General features: G+C 36.7%; 1 protein-coding gene across 16 annotated transcripts in view; it reads right to left on the minus strand.

The window, feature by feature from the left end:
* MICAL2 (microtubule associated monooxygenase, calponin and LIM domain containing 2) overlaps positions 1-18,790 on the minus strand; it is a 240,860-nt gene that overhangs the window by 40,687 nt on the left and 181,383 nt on the right. The gene's annotated exons all lie outside the window — the stretch shown is intronic.

An 18,790-nucleotide genomic window follows, 5' to 3' on the forward strand; every position in this document is an offset into this window, starting at 1 on the left:
TGCCTCTGCTTTTCAATATGCCATCTAGGTTGGTCATAACTTTTCTTCCAAGGAGCAAGCATCTTTTAATTTAATGGCTGCAGTCACCATCTGCAGTGATTTTGGAGCCCCACAAAATAAAGTCTCTCACTGTCTCCATGGCTTCTCCATCTATGTGCATGAAGTGATGGGACCAGATGCCATGATCTTCGTTTTCTGAATGTTGAGCTTTAAGCCAACTTTTTCACTCTCCTCTTTCACTTTCATCAAGAAGCTCTTTAGTTCTTCTTCACTTTCTGCCATAAGGGTGGTGTCTCTACATATCTGAGGTTATTGATATTTCTCCCAGCAGTTTTGATTCCAGCTTGTGCTTCATCCAGCCCAGTGTCTCTCATGATGTACTCTGCATATAAGTTAAATAAGCTGGGTGACAATATACAGCCTTGACATACTCCTTTCCTGATTTGGAACCAGTCTTTTGTTCTATGTCCAGTTCTAACTGTTGTTTTCTGACCTGCATAGAGATTTCACAGGAGACAGGTCAGGCGGTCTGGTATTCCCATCTCTTGAAGAATTTTCCACAGTTTGTTGTGATCCACACACAGTCAAAGCTTTGGCATAGTCAATAAAGCAGAAATAGATGTTTTTCTGGAACTCTCTTGCTTTTTTGATGATTCAACAGATGTTGGCAATTTGATCTGGTTCCTCTGCCTTTTCTAAATCCAGCTTGAAAATCTGGAAGTTCATGGTTCACGTATTGTTGAAGCTTGGCTTGGAGAATTTTGAGCATTACTTTGCTAGCATGTGAAATGAGTGCAATTGTGCAGTAGTTTGAACATTCTTTGGCATTGCCTTTCTTTGGGATTGGAATGAAAACTGACCTTTTCCAGTCCTGTGGCCACTGCTGAGTTTTCCAAATTTGCTGGCATATTCAGTACAGCACTTTCACAGCATCATCTTTTAGGATTTGAAATAGCTCAACTGGAATTCCATCATCTCCACTAGCTTTGTTCGTAGTGATGCTTTCTAAGGCCCACTTGACTTCACATTCCAGGATGTCTGGCTCTAGGTGAGTGATCTCACCACTGTGATTATCTGGGTCATGAAGATCTTTTTTGTGTAGTTCTTCTGTGCATTCTTGCCACCTCTTCTTCACATCTTCTGCTTCTGTTAAGTCTATACCATTTCTGCCCTTTATTGAGCCCATCTTTGCATGAAATGTTCCCTTGGTATCTCTAATTTTCTTGGAGAGATCTCTATTCTTTTTCATTCTATTGTTTTCCTCTATTTCTTTCCAGTTGTTGATGTGACTGGTGATGGAAATAAAGTCTGATGCTGTAAAGAGCAATATTGCATAGGAACCTGGAATGTTAGGTCCATGAATCAAGACAAATTGGAAGTGGTCAAACAGGAGATGGCAAGAGTGAACATCGACATTTTAGGAATCAGCGAACTAAAATGGACTGGAATGGGTGAATTTAACTCAGATGATCATTATGTCTACTACTCAGGGCAAGAATCACTTAGAAGAAATGGAGTAGTAGTCAACAAGAGTCTGAAATGCAGTACTTGGATTCAATCTCAAAAATGACAGAATGATCTCTGTTTGTTTCCAAGGCAAACCATTCAATATCACAGTAATCCAAGTCTATGCCCTGACCAGTAATACTGAAGAAGCTGCAGTTGAATGGTTCTATGAAGATCTACAAGACCTTCTAGAACTAATACCCAAAAAAGATGTCCTTTTCATTATAGGGGACTGAAATGCAAAAGTTGTAAGTCAAGAAATACCTGGAGTAACAGACAAATTGGCCTTGGAGTACAGAATGAAGCAGGGCAAAGGCTAACAGAGTTTTGCCAAGAGAACATACTGGTCACAGCAAACACCCTCTTCCAACAACACAAGAGAAGACTCTACACATGGACATCACCAGATGGTCAATACTGAAATCAAGGTGATTATATTCTCTGCAGCCAAAGATGGAGAAGCTCTATACAGTCAATAAAAACAAGACCAGGAGCTGACTGTGGCTCAGATCATGAACTCTTTATTGCCAAATTCAGACTTAAATTGAAGAAAGTAGGAAAAACCACTAGACCATTCAGGTATGACCTAAATCAAATCCCTTACAATTATACAGTAGAAGTAAGAAATAAATAAAAGGGGTTAGATCTGATAGACAGAGTGCCTGAAGAACTATTGATGGAGGTTCATGCCATTGTACAGGAGGCAGGGATCAAGACCATTCCCAACAAAAAGAAATGCAAGAAGGCAAAATGGTTGTCTGAGGAGAACTTACAGGTAAGAAGAGATATAGAAAGGCAAAGGAGATGCAGAAAGATATACCCATTTGAATGCAGAGTTCCAAAGAATAGCAAGGAGAGATAAGAAAGCCTTCCTAAGTGATCAATGCAAATAATAGAATGGGGAAGACTAGAGATCTTTTCAAGAAAATTACAAACAGTTACTAGATACACAAAAAAAGCAGGAAAATGAGTCTGATAATCAAGAGAAAAATCAATCAATAAAATAAGACTCAAAAATGAAACTGGTGAGTGAGTTAGTGAAAGTCACTCAGTTGTGTCTGATTCTGATATCCGAAGGAGTCTGCCAGGCTCCTCTGTCCTTGGAATTCTCCAGGCAGGAATACTGGATTGGGTAGACTTTCCCTTCTCCAGGGGATCTTCCCAATTGAACCCAGGTATCCCACATTGCAGGCAGATTCTTTACTGTCTGAGCCACCAGTGAAGCCCATGAAACTAGACAAAGATTTTAAAAAGAGTTATTTTAATGTACTCAAGAATTTAAAAAGAAAGCATGAACAGAATGAGGACAGAAATGAAAGATATTTTTATAAGAATCAAATGGTCCCTATGAAGATGAAAATTATAAAATCTGAAATGAAATGTTCACCAGATCAGTTTAACAGCAGACTAAATACTGTCAGCAGACTAAGTACTAAAGAAGAAAATATTCAGTGAAATTAAAAAATAGCAATAAAATAAAAAACTATACAAATTGAAGCACAGCGAAAAAGACACTGAAAAAAATGAACAGACCTCAGTGATGTGTGATGCAAAATCAAATGGTCTAAAATACATGTGATTGGAGAACCAGGAGATAGAGGGAGAATGGCAGGAACAGAAAATGTAGTTGAGAGAATATTGCTGAAAATCATGCAAATTTAAAGAAAATTGTAAATCCATAGCTTCAATAAGCTCAAAAAAACCACAAGCAGGATAAACACAAAGAAAATCATAGCAAGCCTCATGATAATAAAATTGCCAAAGACCAGAGATATAGACAAAATCTTAAAAGCAGACTGAGAAAAATAATACATTTCCTACAGGGAAACAAACATAAAAATATCCATGGATATCTTGTCAGAACTGAAATAAGCCAAAAGACAATAGTGCATCATTAAAATGCTTAAAGAAAAAAATCATCTGTCAATTTTTGATTCTATGTCCAGTGAAACAACACGTTCAACTTAAAGCAAGAATAAAGGTGATCTTTTTTTAAGGAAAAAAAAAGTTAGAATAATTTGTTGTTAGCAGACATGGATACAAAAAAATTTTAGAAAACTCTGTAGCAGAAGGAATATACCAGATGGAATGAAGAACTTCAGAATGGTAAATAAAAAATAACTTTTCTTTATGGTTTTTTTTTTCTTTAAAATACAATTGACTGTTTAATGTAAGTTAGTGTAAAATAATAAGAAATACAACTATTGATAATCCTCAACTTATAATGGGGTTATATCCCGACAATCCCATCCTAAGTTGAAAATACTTTTAAGTTGAAAATTCATTCCGTATCTCACTTACTACATGTCATAGCTTAGCTTAGCCTACCCATAACGTGCTCTGAACACTTATATTGCCTATAGTTGGGGAAAAAATCATCTAATACAAAGCCTGTTTTATAACAATGTGTAGAAAATCTCATATAGTTTATTGAATACTATGCTGAAATGGGAAACCAAATGATTGAGTGCAGATGAGTGTAAGAGTATCAGTTATTTACCCTTGTGATCTCCTGGCTGATTGGGAGCTGTGGCTCTCTATAGAATATGTCATCTTGTATCTCTAGCCTGGGAAAAGATCAAAATTCAAAATCGAAGAGTGGCTTCTACTGAATGCCTATTGCTTTTGCACCACAATAAAGTAGAAAAAATAAAATAAAATTGTAAATTGAACCATTATAAATCAAGGACCTTCTGTATTGGTCTCTGTCCCAGTTTCTGCTAATATTTGATCTTTGACCTCAATTCCTGACACAGGGCTCCTAAAACCCTTAGAATTTCCTAGGTGATAGGAGTATCTTTTGTTCTAATGAGGTGATTGTTGGTGGGCTTGGGAATAGGAGCTGGTCAATAGAAAGACTAAGCCATGATTAGAAGCTTGGAACTTTTATCCCTAATACCCATCCTCTCAAGAGGGGAGAGGGGCTGGAAGATGAGCCAATAATCGATTATACCTATGTGATGAAGCCACCATAAAAATCCCTAACGTACAGATTTTGGAGAGCTTCCACATTGGTGAACACATCCATGTGCTGGGAGGGTGTCGTACCCCAGCTGCATGGGAGCAGAAGCTCCTGTGCTTGGGATCCTTCCAGACTTCACCTTATGTATTTCTTCTCAGGCTGTTCATTTGTAACCTTTATCATATCCTTTATAATAAACTAATAAGTGTAAGTAAATGTGTGTTGAGTTCTACACCACATTAGCAAACTATTGAACCCAAGGGAAGGAATGGGAAGAACCTCTGCTCATATCTAGTTGGTCAGAAGTACAAGTGACAGAAAGGGCACAGAAGATGTGAGCAAACACCAACATATGTGATGTAACCGCCTGACAGAGAACAACCCCACAATAACTAGAGAATATTTCTTCAGAGCACATGCAACATTTACTAAATTGGTAATATGCCAAACCATAAAGCAAGTATCAACAAATTCCAAAGGACTGAAGTCATACATAGTATATCTTCCGATGACAGAGAGGTTAAGCTAGAAACCAAGAATAAGAAGTATAAATAGAAAGTGGGGTGGGGTGGGAGGTAGGAGGGAGGTTCAGGAGGGAGGGGATATTTGTATGCCTATGGCTGATCCATGTTGATGTATGGCAGAAACCAACATAACACAGTAAAGCAATTATCTTCCAATTAAAAATAAATAAATTTAAAAATACAAAGTAGACGTTTAGAACTTAAGCAATAATTTGTAACAACTTATAGATCAAAAAAGAAGTAAAATAAATTTGAACTGGCTGATAAAAATACAGTACAACAAAATGACTAGAATGTAGCTTTAAATGTACACGTTACGTAAAAGAGAAAAGTTGAGAATTGATGCTCTAAGATCTATTAATACTTTAAGAAACTAGAAAAAGAGCCACTAAACGAACCTAAGGAAACTAAAAGGAAGAGCATACTCAGGATAAGAACAGATTATGAGAGACAATAAAAACAAAGCAGAAATATTAACAAAGCAAAAATCTTTTTCTTAAAACGATGAATGAAGTTGATAACCTCCATCAAGAATAATTAAGAAAAATGAGACAAAAAACACACTTACCAATACTTAAGATAAAAAGTTCTACAGAGTATTAAAGGGAGCTACTAACCAAAAACCATTTTGTGACAATAAATTTGAAAATTTAGATAAAATAGACAAACTTAATGGAAAACACAGCTTACAAAACTAATATAAGAAGAGATAGAAAATCTGATTATTTCTATATCTATCAGAAGGAACACCCATATACTGTTGGTGGGAATATAAACAGGTGCAGCCACAACAGAAAACATTATGGAGGTTCTTCAAAAAATTACAAACAACCCCAATGTTCATCGCAGCACTGTTTATAATAGCCAGAACATGGCAGCAACCTAGATGTCCATCAGCAGATGAATGGATAAGAAAGCTATGGTACATATACACAACGGAGTATTACTCAGCCATTAAAAAGAATACATTTGAATCAATTCTAATGCGGTGGATGAAACTGGAGCCTATTATACAGAGTGAAGTAAGCCAGAAGGAAAAACATCAATACAGTATACTAACACATATATATATGGAATTTAGAAAGATGGTAACAATAACCCTGTGTACGAGACAGCAAAAGAGACACTGATGTATAGAACAGTCTTATGGACTCTGTGGGAGAGGGAGAGGGTGGGAAGATTTGGGAGAATGGCACTGAAACATGTAAAATATCATGTATGAAAAGAGATGCCAGTCCAGGTTCGATGCACCATACTGGAGCTTGGGGCTAGGGCACTGGGACGACCCAGAGGGATGGTATGGGGAGGGAGGAGGGAGGAGGGTTCAGGATGGGGAACACATGTATACCTGTGGCGGATTCATTTTGATATTTGGCAAAACTAATACAATTATGTAAAGTTTAAAAATAAAATAAAATTAATTAAAAAAAAATTACAAACAGATATGATCCAGCTATTCCAGTTCTGGATATTTATCCAAAGAGCACAAGATACTAATTTCCAAAGATATATACACCACACCATGTTCATCATAGCATTATTTTCAATAGCCAAGTTATGAGAACAACCTAAGTGTCCATCAACGAATGAAAAGAGAGATGTGGTATATGATAGAATCCAGCCTGCTTCAGTTGTGTCTGACTCTTTGCCACGCTATGGACTAGCCTACCAGGCTCCTCTGTCCATGGGATTCTCCAGGCAAGAATACTGGAGTGGGTTGCCCTGCCCTCCTCCAGGGGATCTTCCTGACCCAGGGATCAAACCCCTTTCTCCTGCATTGAAGGCAGATTCTTTACTGCTGAACCACCAGGGAAGCCCACATGGTAGAATCCATAAAAAAGGATGACATCTTGCCATTTGTGACAGCATGCATGGACCTTGGTGATTTTATGCTAGTGAAACAAGCAAGACGGAGAAAGACGATTGCATATGATATGGGGAATGGTGTGGTGAATACATAATGCAACTGGTGTGGGGAATGCAAAAATAAATTAATTGAACAAATCAAATGAAAGCACATTAAAAACATGTAAATACAGAGAACAGAATAATGATTACCAGAGGGAAGAGGGTAGGGGGAGGGAAAATGAGTAAAGAAGGTCAACTTTATGGTAATGGATGGAAACTAAAACTTTGGTGGTGAGTATGCTGTAGTGTATATAGGGGTCAAAATATAATGCTGTACACATAAGACACATAATGTTATAAATCAATAAATATAATCTATAGCAAATAATATATTTAGTAGTGAAATACAAGCCTTCTGATACTGGGTTAAAAAGACAATGCACTATTTAGCATTCCACTTCTATTTAGGAGATCCCAGGCAGAACAATAAAATTAAATAAAAGGTATACAAACTAGAAAGGAAGATGTCAAATTGTCTTTATTTTCAGACAACATCATTATGTATGTAGAAAATCTCACAAAAAACTCTACTAGAATAATAAGAGAGTTCAGCAAGCACAACATAAAAAGTCGAGTATGTTTCTATATATTAGCAACTGAAACTCCAAAACTTTGGCGACCTGATGCAAAGAGCCAATCCATTTGAAAAGACCCTGATGCAGGAAAGATTGAAAGCAAAAGGAGAAGTGGGTGCCAGAGGATGAGACAATTAGATAGCATCACCAACTCAATGGACATGAATTTGAGCAAACTCCAGGAGACAGTGGTGAACAGAGGAGGCTGGTGGGCTGTAATCCATGGGGTCACAGAGTCAGACATGACTTAGTGACCGAACAACAACGAAAATAAAAATTAAGAAGGCCGTTCCACATATAATAGCAGCAACAACAAAGTATGAAACTCCCAAGTAACATTATTGTTCAGTTGTCTTAAGGAATACATTTAGCAAAATGTGTGCCGGAAGTACACACTGAAACCTAAGAAAACCTGTGTTGAGAGATATTCCATCTCCATGGACTGAAAGACTCAGTAGGTACCAACTGTTCCCAAATTATTCAGAGATTAAAAACAGCCTCAATCAAAATCCCAGTAGGCTTATTTGGTAGAAATTGACAAGCTAAACTGTTTGGAAACACAGAAAACTGAGAATAGCAAAAATAATATTTAAGAACAAAATTGGAAGACTCTCACTATGTGTTTGCAAGACTTGCTCTGAAGCTATAGCAGTCAGGAGAATGTAGGGATAAACATACGGATTAATGAAATAGAGTAGAAAGTGCAGTGGTAAACCCATACACATATAGTCAACTGATTATCTGTGAAGATGCTACAGTAACACAATGAGCAAAGAACAGTCTTTTTAATAAGTGGGACTGTAACAGTTGGATAACCATGGTCAAAAACTTTGACTTTTATTTATACTATACAAAATTAATTAGAATTGGATTATAGACTTAAGCTCCAAAGCTAAAGACTGTAAAATTTCTGAGAGGAAACATAGGAGAGAGCCTTAGTGACTCTGGGTTTATAAAGATTTCTTAACTCTAACTCAAATTATAAAAAAATTAATTAATTTGTCTTCATCAAATTAAAAGCTTCTATTTTTTTGGATGATGATGAAATTGAAAAAACAATTGACCAGCTTGGAGAAAATATCTGCAAACATATATCTGATGAAGGACTTATATCCAGAATTTTTAAGAACTCTGACTAAATAGCGGGTTATAGTGTGTTCTTAGATCTGAAGACAATATTCTAAAGTTATCAAATGTCTCTAACTTAATCAGTTTAAAACTGTATCATTTATAACTGCACACACAAATATTGAATACTGGGCATATATGTAATGAAAATTGTGCCAGATTACCACAACTACAAAACACTGACAGAAACTGCAGAAGTCTTCAGGAATGTATTATGTCCATGAATTGGAAGGCTTAATATTGCAAAGATGTTAATTCTCTCTAAATTTATCTCTGCAGCCAATGCAATACCAGTCATATGCCCAGAAAATATTTTTGTGGAAATTGATGAATTGCTTCTGTAAGTCATATGGAAATGCAAAAGGCCAAGAATATCAAACAATCTTGAAGAACAACAAAGTGGAAAATTTACTTCAGACTATGAAGATTTATTATAAAACCACATAATGAAAACAGTGCGACTCAGGTGCGAGGACGGACAAACCAGTGGAAGAGAAGAGAAGTTTCAAAACTGAACCTGCTTCATTTATGACAAGTGTCACTGCAACGAATAAATGCTGCTGAATCAACTGGATAGCAACATGGGACAAAATAAACGCTCACCCTACTTCTCAGAATATACCAACATCTATGCTATGTTGGCCACAGATTTATTTATAAAAGATAAAATAATAAAGCTTCTCTAGCGAAGTTGGACAATAGAAATCCAATGTGAGCCATGTATGCCATTTGAAATTTTCTAGTAGCCACAATAAAAAATGCACAAATAAACAGATGATATTAGTCTTAATCCTATGTTTAGCTCAACTTTCAAAAATGTTATCATTTCAATGTATAATCAATATAAAAATATTGAGATCTTTTAGATTATTTCATTCATACTAAGACTTCGGGATCTGGTGCATATTTTATAATTATAGCATATCTTGATTTAGATACTGCATTTTTAATAGTTAAAGTGAAATGTAATCCTATCAAAAGAAAAAAGTTGAGTCGAATAGAAAGATATTTTATATTGCTTCAGTTGCAAAATTTAAATCCATTAATATTCAATAAAATTCAATTCCTCACTCACACTAACTATTCTCTAGTGTGAAAGAGTGAGTACCATACTAGACAGTGCAGTTCCAGAAGGTAACATACAACAGTATCTTTGTGACCTCAGAATAGGGAAAGATTTCATAAATAGGAAGCAAAAATCAGCAATAAGGGAAAATACTGTTAAATTTGACTTCATTAAAATACATGTCTTTGTTTATCAAAAACATCTTTAGAGAATGAAAAAGTGAGTCAAAAAGTGGGAGGAGATATTTTATATAATGTATAAAAAATATTAATATATATATATATATCTGACAAAGGGTTTATATCCAGAGTCTACACAGATTACAAACTAATCAGGAAGGGACTGACCACACAGTGAAAGTATGGACAAAAGCCTTGAATAGGTACCTCATACAAGAAAATATCTGTCAATACATAAGCATGTGAAAAGTAGCACAACATCATTATCAAGTGAAGGCCAATTAAAATCATAATGAGATACCACCCCACACCCATAAAAATAGTGACATGAACAAAACAAAACTGAGACCACAGCGTATTGGCAAAGATATGGGTGAAGGGGAGTTCTCATTTCCTGCTGGAGGGTGTATATATTGGTACATTCACTTTAGAAAACCATTTGACAGTATCTGCTGAAGCAAAGCAATCACGCCTAATCCCAGGACCTCGCAACTCACTCCCAGGTACTCGTACATATTGATGATGATTCTCTTTCTTCGACCACACTCTAGCCAAGCTCCCTTGAGCCTTCTTCTCAACTAGACCTCAACCCTGGCCCTTAGTAACTATCCTCTCAACACAAATAGTTTAGCATACCCGATTCTTCCTGCATGGCAAAGTCTTAGATACTGACGGTTTCTAACAGCTCAGTCCCTCTTAAAGTCCTTGCTTGAGAAAACTCAAGACTGATGAATTTATTGTTCATTTTAGCCAACATCTGTTTATAGACTCCTGACCATCTTTTCTTAGAGCCTTTACTAAAAAATGGGCTTACAATTATCCATCTTTCACCTGTCCCTTTGAGAGGTATATGTATCTCCTACCACTGAGGAGGACCAGAAAGCCAGCCCTTTCAAATGCAATTATCAGGAAGGATAGAGCCTGTCTTCCAGTTTCTGGGGGAGGACAGAATCCTAACTTCAATCTCTGCCAGCTAACAGACCCAGCTGAGTAAAAAGCATTTACACTAAGGAACCCTATGGGATTTCTCACTTCCCTGTCTCTCCTGAGACCCCACTTATCCCTCTTGCTACTCCCTCATTCTCCCTGTCACACACCTAGCCACCTCTGGCAAAATCAAAGCTGAGTTCAGTTGATGCTGAATTCTCTTCCCCACTGTGACACCAAATTACTAATTAAACTCTGTCCTTACCATTCTAACTAGTATCTGGCTTTATCTTTGACAATACCCAACAGAAACAATATGTATGCTACTGCTAAGTCACTTCAGTTGTGTCCGACTCTGTGCGACCCCATAGACGGCAGCCCACCAAGCTCCCCCGTCCCTGGGATTCTCCAGGCAAGAACACTGGAGTGGGTTGCCATTTTCTTCTCCAATGCATGAGAGTGAAAAGTGAAAGTGAAGTCGCTCAGTCGTGTCCAACTCTTTGCGACCCCATGGACTGCAGCCTACCAGGCTCCTCCATCCATGGGATTTTCCAGGCAAGAGTACTGGAGTGGGGTGCCATCGCCTTCTCCAACATGTATAGGGATGCTGAAAGCAGCGTTCTTCACAACTGGAAACGACCTCAGTGCCCAGCATCGGAACGCACCAATAAAGAGTGGCATATTCATACAAGAGCATAAAACGCAGGGGCGGAAAAGTGGGAACCACTGCAATGCAGATGGACACGGATCCCTGCCTCCCCCTGCTCTGCCCATAATGTTTAATGAAAGAAGGCAGGCCCCAAAGAGCACACACTTGTATTAGTTTTCCATTGCTGTGGGAGCAGTGACCACCAGTGTAGCAGTTTACAATGGCACCCACTGATGATCTCACAGCCGTGTAGGTCATAAGCACAGGTCTGGCTCCACTGGGTCCTCTGCTCAGTGTCTCACAAGCTGCAGTTGAAGTATCCACTGGGCTGGGGTCTCCTCTGCAGTTAAGAGTTCTCTTCCAGTTCATTCAGGTTGTGGGCAGCATCCAGTTCCTAGTGGTTGTAGGACACGGAGTCCGTTTCTTGCTAGCCGCCAGCTGGCTATAGTTCCTTGAGGCCTTTTGCTTCCAAGCCCTCTCACAACAATGACAGTTTACTCCTTCGAGGCCAGCAGGACCATGTCTTTCTCATGCTTCGAATTTCTGACTTCAGAAGGGCCCAGCCTCTTATTAAGTTCTCATCCGACTGAGTGAGTGAGTGAAGTGAGTCAAAGTCACTCAGTCGTGTCTGACTCTTTGCAACCGCATGGACTTTACAGTCCATGGAATTCTCCAGGCCAGAATACTGGAGTGGGTAGCCTTTCCCTTCTCCAGGGGATCTTCCCAACCCAGGGATCAAACCCAGGTCTCCTACATTGCAGGTGGATTCCTTACCAGCTGAGCCACAAGGGAAGCCCAGGAATACTGGAGTGGGTAGCCTATCCCTTCTCCAGCGGATCTTCCCAGCCCAGGAATCAACCTGGGGATTCTTTACCAACTGAGCCATGAGGGAAGCCCCAATTAAGTTAGGCCTACTCATCTCCCTTTTGATGAACTCAAACTCAATTGGTCTGAAATGTAATCACATTTGCAAAATCCCATAAGTTAAGCAGCAGAATGAGATCCATCATATCCACATCTTACCAAACTCAAGAGAGTGAGATTATACAGGGCAAGTATGTGGGAGGCAGGCAGCATGGGGCCCTCCCAGAATTTTGTCTACCACAAGACTGAACAATGCAACTTTTATCAAGTCAAAAAACTGCAAAAGTAACCTAAGATGACAGAAGTCAGATGGTATTTTTGTTGGGTGGCACGTGTATTTGAGGAGACACCTGACGAAGGCTTCTGAATGTTGGTAAGTCTTCTACATCTTGATCTCCAAGGTGACTACACAAATGTGCACTTTGCAAAAATTCATCAGTTGTGCACTTAATATTTGTATATGTATTTTATACTGCAATAAATATTTTACACAAAAATTTTAAAATAGGTTCTCCGGGTGCTTTGTTCAATTACATATAGGAACAATAATTAGTATTAAAATTGTTGGTATAAAACTGGCACTGGCAGAAAGTGCTTGAAATTAGTCTATGCCCCAAAGTAACTTAAAGACTGAGAGGTTTATGTCTACATTAGTTTGGCAAAATATGTTGTAAAAATAAGAAAAATTAAATTTCAGTTGGCTTTTATTCAAGTGATCATAAATTTGAGGTTTTGAAAGTTTCTCACTTTCCGTTTGAATACTGGTTCTCTCTACACTTTATGGAAGCGTGCAGTAGCAAGTTAAATGTAAACTGAGCTTTGAGTGTGAGTCTGTGTGTGTGTGTGTGTGTGTGTGTGTGTGTTTGGTGGGTGGGCAAGGGCAAGGAAATACAAGGAAACTAAATGGACCTAATTTAATAGAGTAGGTAAAATCTTTACATTCTTAGGATACTGACTTAAGAAGACCTCAGAAACACAAAGCTCTTTTTTTAAAAAAAATTTATTGGAGTATAGTTGCTTTACACTTTGTATTAGTTTCTACTGTACAGCAGCATGAATCAACCATGCATATGCATACATCGCCTCTTGTTTGTATTTCCTTCCCATTTAGGTCACCATAGAGCACTGAGTAGCATTTCCTGTGCTATACAGTAAGCTCTCATTAGCCATTCATTTTATGCATTGTGCATGCATACTCAGTCGTAACTGACTCTTTGCCATCCCATCGACTGTAGCCCACTAGGCTCCTCAGTCTGTGGGATTTTCCAGGCAAGAATATTGGAGTGGGCCGTCATTTCTTCCTCCAGGGCATCTTTCCAAACGAGGGATAGAATCCGTGGCTTCTTGGATCTCTTGCATTGCAGACAGATTCCTTACTGCTTGAACCATCAGGGAAGCCCCTCTTTATATATTGGGTGTGTACACAGTGTGTGTAGGTCGATCCCAATCTCCCAGTTCCTCCCAGTACCCCATTCCCTCCTTGCTGTCTGTACGTTTGTTCTCTATGTCTGTGTCTCTATTTCTGCTTTGCAAACAAGTTTATTTGTACCATTTTTCTAGATTCCACATATATATGTTAATATATGATATCTGTTTTTCTCTTTCTGACTTACTTCACTCTTTATGACAGCTTCTAGGTCAATAAAGACTGTTTTCATGACCATATCTCTGCAAATGGCACAATTTCATTTTCTTTTTATGACTGAGTAATATTCCATTAAATATGTGCCACATCTTCTTTATCCATTGATCTGTTGATGGACATATAGGTTACTTCCATGTCCTGGCTATTGAAATAACAATGGGTACAGGTATTATTTTCAGAGCTGGTCAGCCTTAACCTAATTCCTTTCTTTGCATTTCCATTCTGTTCTAAGGTAAGGAATTCACATTATTTCTTTAAGGAATATAAATTAATGAAGGTCTCCATGATAAATAAATCAGAAAAACACATTTATCCCAAATTCAAGAAAATATTTATTTATTATCTATTTTTGACTTCATCGGGTCTTAATTGTGGCTTAGGAGCTCAGTAGTTGTGACTTAATTGTCCTCCAGCATGTGGGATCTTAGTTTCCTGCTATGTACCCTGCATTAGAAGGTGGATTCCTAACCACTGCACCACCAGGGAATTCCCTACTCCACCTTATTCTAAACAGCACAAAAAGAAGTCACATAAATGTGATATAAGTAAAGTAAAGGCTATTCTTACTATGAATATGATGTAAATCTTAAATAAAATATTAGCAGATTGAAAAATATATTAAATAAAAGATATCATGACCAAATGGTCATATTTCAGCAATGCAAAGATGGCTCAATATCAGTGAATCTATTACATAACTCATAATATTAAACTATGGAGAAAAAAAGTATGCAATCGTCTCAAAATGTGCTGACATTTAATAAAGTTCAACTATATTATCACCCTGCTTATTTAACTTATATGCAGAGTACATCATGAGAAACGCTGGACTGGAAGAAGCACAAGCTGGAATCAAGATTGCTGGGAGAAATATCAATAACCTCAGATATGCAGATGACACCACCCTTATGGCAGAAAGTGAAGAGGAACTAAAAAGCCTCTTGATAAAAGTGAAAGAGGAGAGTGAAAAAGTTGGCTTAAAGCTCAATATTCAGAAAACGAAGATCATGGCATCTGGTCCCATCACTTCATGAGAAATAGATGGGGAAACAGTGGAAACAGTGTCAGACTTTATTTTTGGGGGCTCCAACATCACTGCAGATGGTGACTGCAGCCATGAAATTAAAAGACGCTTACTCCTTGGAAGGAAAGTTATGACCAACCTAGATAGCACATTCAAAAGCAGAGAGATTACTTTGCCAACAAAGGTCCGTCTAGTCGAGGCTATGGGTTTTCCTGTGGTCATATATGGATGTGAAAGTTGGACTGTGAAGAAAGCTGAGCACCGAAGAATTGATGCTTTTGAACTGTGGTGTTGGAGAAGACTCTTGAGAGTCCCTTGGACTGCAAGGAGATCCAACCAGTCCATTCTGAAGATCAGTCCTGGGTGTTCTCTGGAAGAACTGATGTTGAAGCTGAAACTCCAATACTTTGGCCACCTCAAGCAAAGAGTTGACTCATTGGAAAAGACCCTGATGCTGGGAGGGATTGGGGGCAGGAGGAGAAGGGGATGACAGAGGATGAGATGGCTGGATGGCATCACTGAGTCGACGGACATGAGTTTGGGTGAACTCCGGGAGCTGGTAATGGACAGGGAGGCCTGGCGTCTTGCAATTCATGGGGTTGCAAAGAGTCGGACACGACTGAGTGACTGAACTGAACTGAACATCCATTCATGATTTAAGATACTTTAAAAAATAGGACTAGATGGCTATTTTCTCAATATGAATAAATATATCTGTGTCAACACAGAAGCCAGCACTATGCTTAAATGGGAAAACATTTAATGAGATGAATTCTCATTAAAGTTAAGAATATGGGAACCATATCACTACCTTAATACTGTTCTGGAGATTGTGGAAACCAAAGAAATGAGGAAACAACATATGTTAGTGGTACATAACGTAAAAGAGGCAAAATTATCATCTGTAGAGTTATAATTGTATATTTGGGTAGGACCCAGAAGAAGTCATTAAAAAGCATTTTTAAGCAAAGAGAATTCAGTAAAAATGGATGGGTGGAAAATTACTATATAGAAATCAATAACTTTCATATATTCACTAGTAGGAAGATAAAATGGGAACTATCTTATTTATAATAGCAACAAAAATGAACATATCTAGTAATAAACAACAATAAATATGTAAGATCTATATGATGTAAAGTTTAGAATATTCCAGAGGGTCATAAAAAAAGATATGAGCAAACGGAAAGACAATTCATATCATAAGATTGTAACTAGATTCCGAGTTAGTTTGTAAAGTTAATTCCATAAAAATACTCTTTAGGATTTTTTAGGGACATAGACAAGCTAACACTAAGTCCATATAGAATATCAAACAAACAAGGAGAGCCAGGAAAGTTTTGAACGAGAAGATCAGTAATAGAATTCTCTTCCTACCAGATGGTAAAATATAGAAAATTTTAAATGTATAAATATATAAAGGAAAATAATTAAAACAGTGTGGTACTGATATATAACAGACAACTCAAGAGAAGGTAATAGATGGTGTGGAAATCAGTCCAAGTACAGGAATCAGATATATGATAAAGATGTTATCTCACATAAGAGAGGAAAAGATGAGTTATTTGCTAAACTATGTTAGGGTAACTAAAGAGACATAATAAAAAAAGAAGGTTGGATTCATAGCTCACATTTATACTAGGGTAATTTCTTCATGTGAACATATAAATGTAAAAAATTTAAAACAAACAAGACTAAAAGAAACTGTAAGAAGATTCTTCTATAAACTTAGAAAAAAATTCTTTCTGAATCAGTATAAACTTAAAGTTCAAAAGTGATAAAATGGAAAATTGCTACAACTACTATATAAAATTAAAACTTCATGTGACAAAAATCACCATAAACAAAGTTAAGCACAAACAAGAAGCTGGATAAAGCATTTGTAATTTATATCACAAGAAAAAAGCTAAATGTCCCTTTTCATAAAACCCCTACATAATATCAAGAAAAATACCAACAACCCAACAGAAAAAAAGATAAAGAAACAACAATTCACAGAAAAGGAAATACAAATGATTCTTTATTATATGAAAAGACTATCTATTGCCAGTCAGGTTAGTAAAGATTTTTTTTAAAGTTGGGTAACACAGTGGTTAGCGCAAGTGTAGAAACAGTACTCTCATTCTCTGCTGCTGGAAGGGTGAACCAGCCCAATTTTGATGGAGGACAATTTGTCAATATCTATCAAAATTCTCAATTCATACATGCTTTGTTCTAGCATTTCCGTTCCTAGAAATTTGTCCAAACTTACACATATGTCAAATGGCCCAAGTTCTTCATTATCGTCGCACTGTTTGCAATAGCAAAAGATTTGAAATGCTTAAACTTTCCACCATAGGGGACTGGCTACATCAATTATGATATTGAACACATCAACACAATGGAATACCATGCAACCATAAAATGAAGGAGAAAGTTCTTTATGTACCAGTACAGATTGACCTCCAAAATAAAATTAAAAGTTCAAACAGTGTGTACAATACAATAGCATGCTATTAATTCTGGAAAAAGAAAGAATATGATATGTAAATTTGCTCATTTATTCATAAATTCTGTCTGGAAGAATGCCCAAGAACCTGATAACAGTATCTGTCATCAGGGATAGGACCTGGATGACTTAGGGACAGAGACAGAAGATAGGACTATTCATTTTATGCCTTTTGTACCCTTTTATTTTGAGCCATGTGAATGTATTATCAAAAAATGCACAACGCATTGAAGTTTACGATGTAATAAAAACGGCAGAGTTACATTCCGGTCTGTCCATATTTATCCTGAATTTGCTGAAAATAAAGTCTATTGTTAATCAATACAGCTTTTGTTTTTTTTTTTTTAGGCAACAGACTCTCTACTTAATCTGGTTTTAGAATAGACCAAAATCAAGTCCCTGACTTACACAGCTTTTTGATTAAAGTGCCAGAAGAGAAATAATTTTTGCTTGAAAACTGAAGTTCCAAGATAAAAGTTAAATTTTTTAAAAGTTAAAAAAAATAAAGTTCTCAACAATAGGGACAGTAGAATCAGTTTGTTTAAAGCAATCAAACAAATATCAATAACAAAAAAGAAATCATGTTGTTTACACTATTTAAGGGTAAGTACCCCCACTGCAAGGAGGAGAGCAGGGTGAGAGATTACACGTTACATTCTAAAAATATTTCTTTATTGTTAAATTATTCTGATCTATTGATATATTAATTAATTTTATAATTTTAAAATTATACAAAGATTTAAATATTTAAAAAACCCAAGGTTCCACTGGTAGCCAAATATACATAAATATGTTTAAGCTAGTAATTAAAAAAACACAAGTTTAAAAGAGACACCAATTTTTTTTTGACTAGTAAAAGAGTAACATAGAAAAAATATGATACTTAATGCAGGTGATGGTGTTGTGAAAAAGGTACTCCCATCATTAATGGTGAAATATAAACTGGTCCCTTTCCCTTGTTTTAACTAAAATTTACAATGTATAGTTGTAAGAAATAACACAGAGAGAACCTATGAAGTCTTTACCCACATAATTCTGTTTTAAAAAATAATTTGTCGGTGTCAGTTAAGAATCTTTAAAAATTCACACTTTCAACTAGCAATCCCATTTCTTGGAAACTATCCTAAAAATGTCATTAAAAGGAAAGAAAAAGCTATGTGCAGAAAATGTTCATTCAATACCATATATAAAATAAAAATATATTCATATAAAATATATAAGTTAATAAGAAAATAGTTCATTAAATAACATATACACTATAGAATATTCTACAGCCATTAAACCACATTTGTGTAGAATATAAGGTAATTGACTTAATATCTATGTTGAATGTTGATTTAAAAGA

Source organism: Bos grunniens, chromosome 15 (assembly GCF_055505025.1).
Source record: "Bos grunniens cultivar Pamir isolate PY7600 chromosome 15, Bosgru_T2T1.0, whole genome shotgun sequence".
NCBI lineage: Eukaryota > Metazoa > Chordata > Mammalia > Artiodactyla > Bovidae > Bos > Bos grunniens.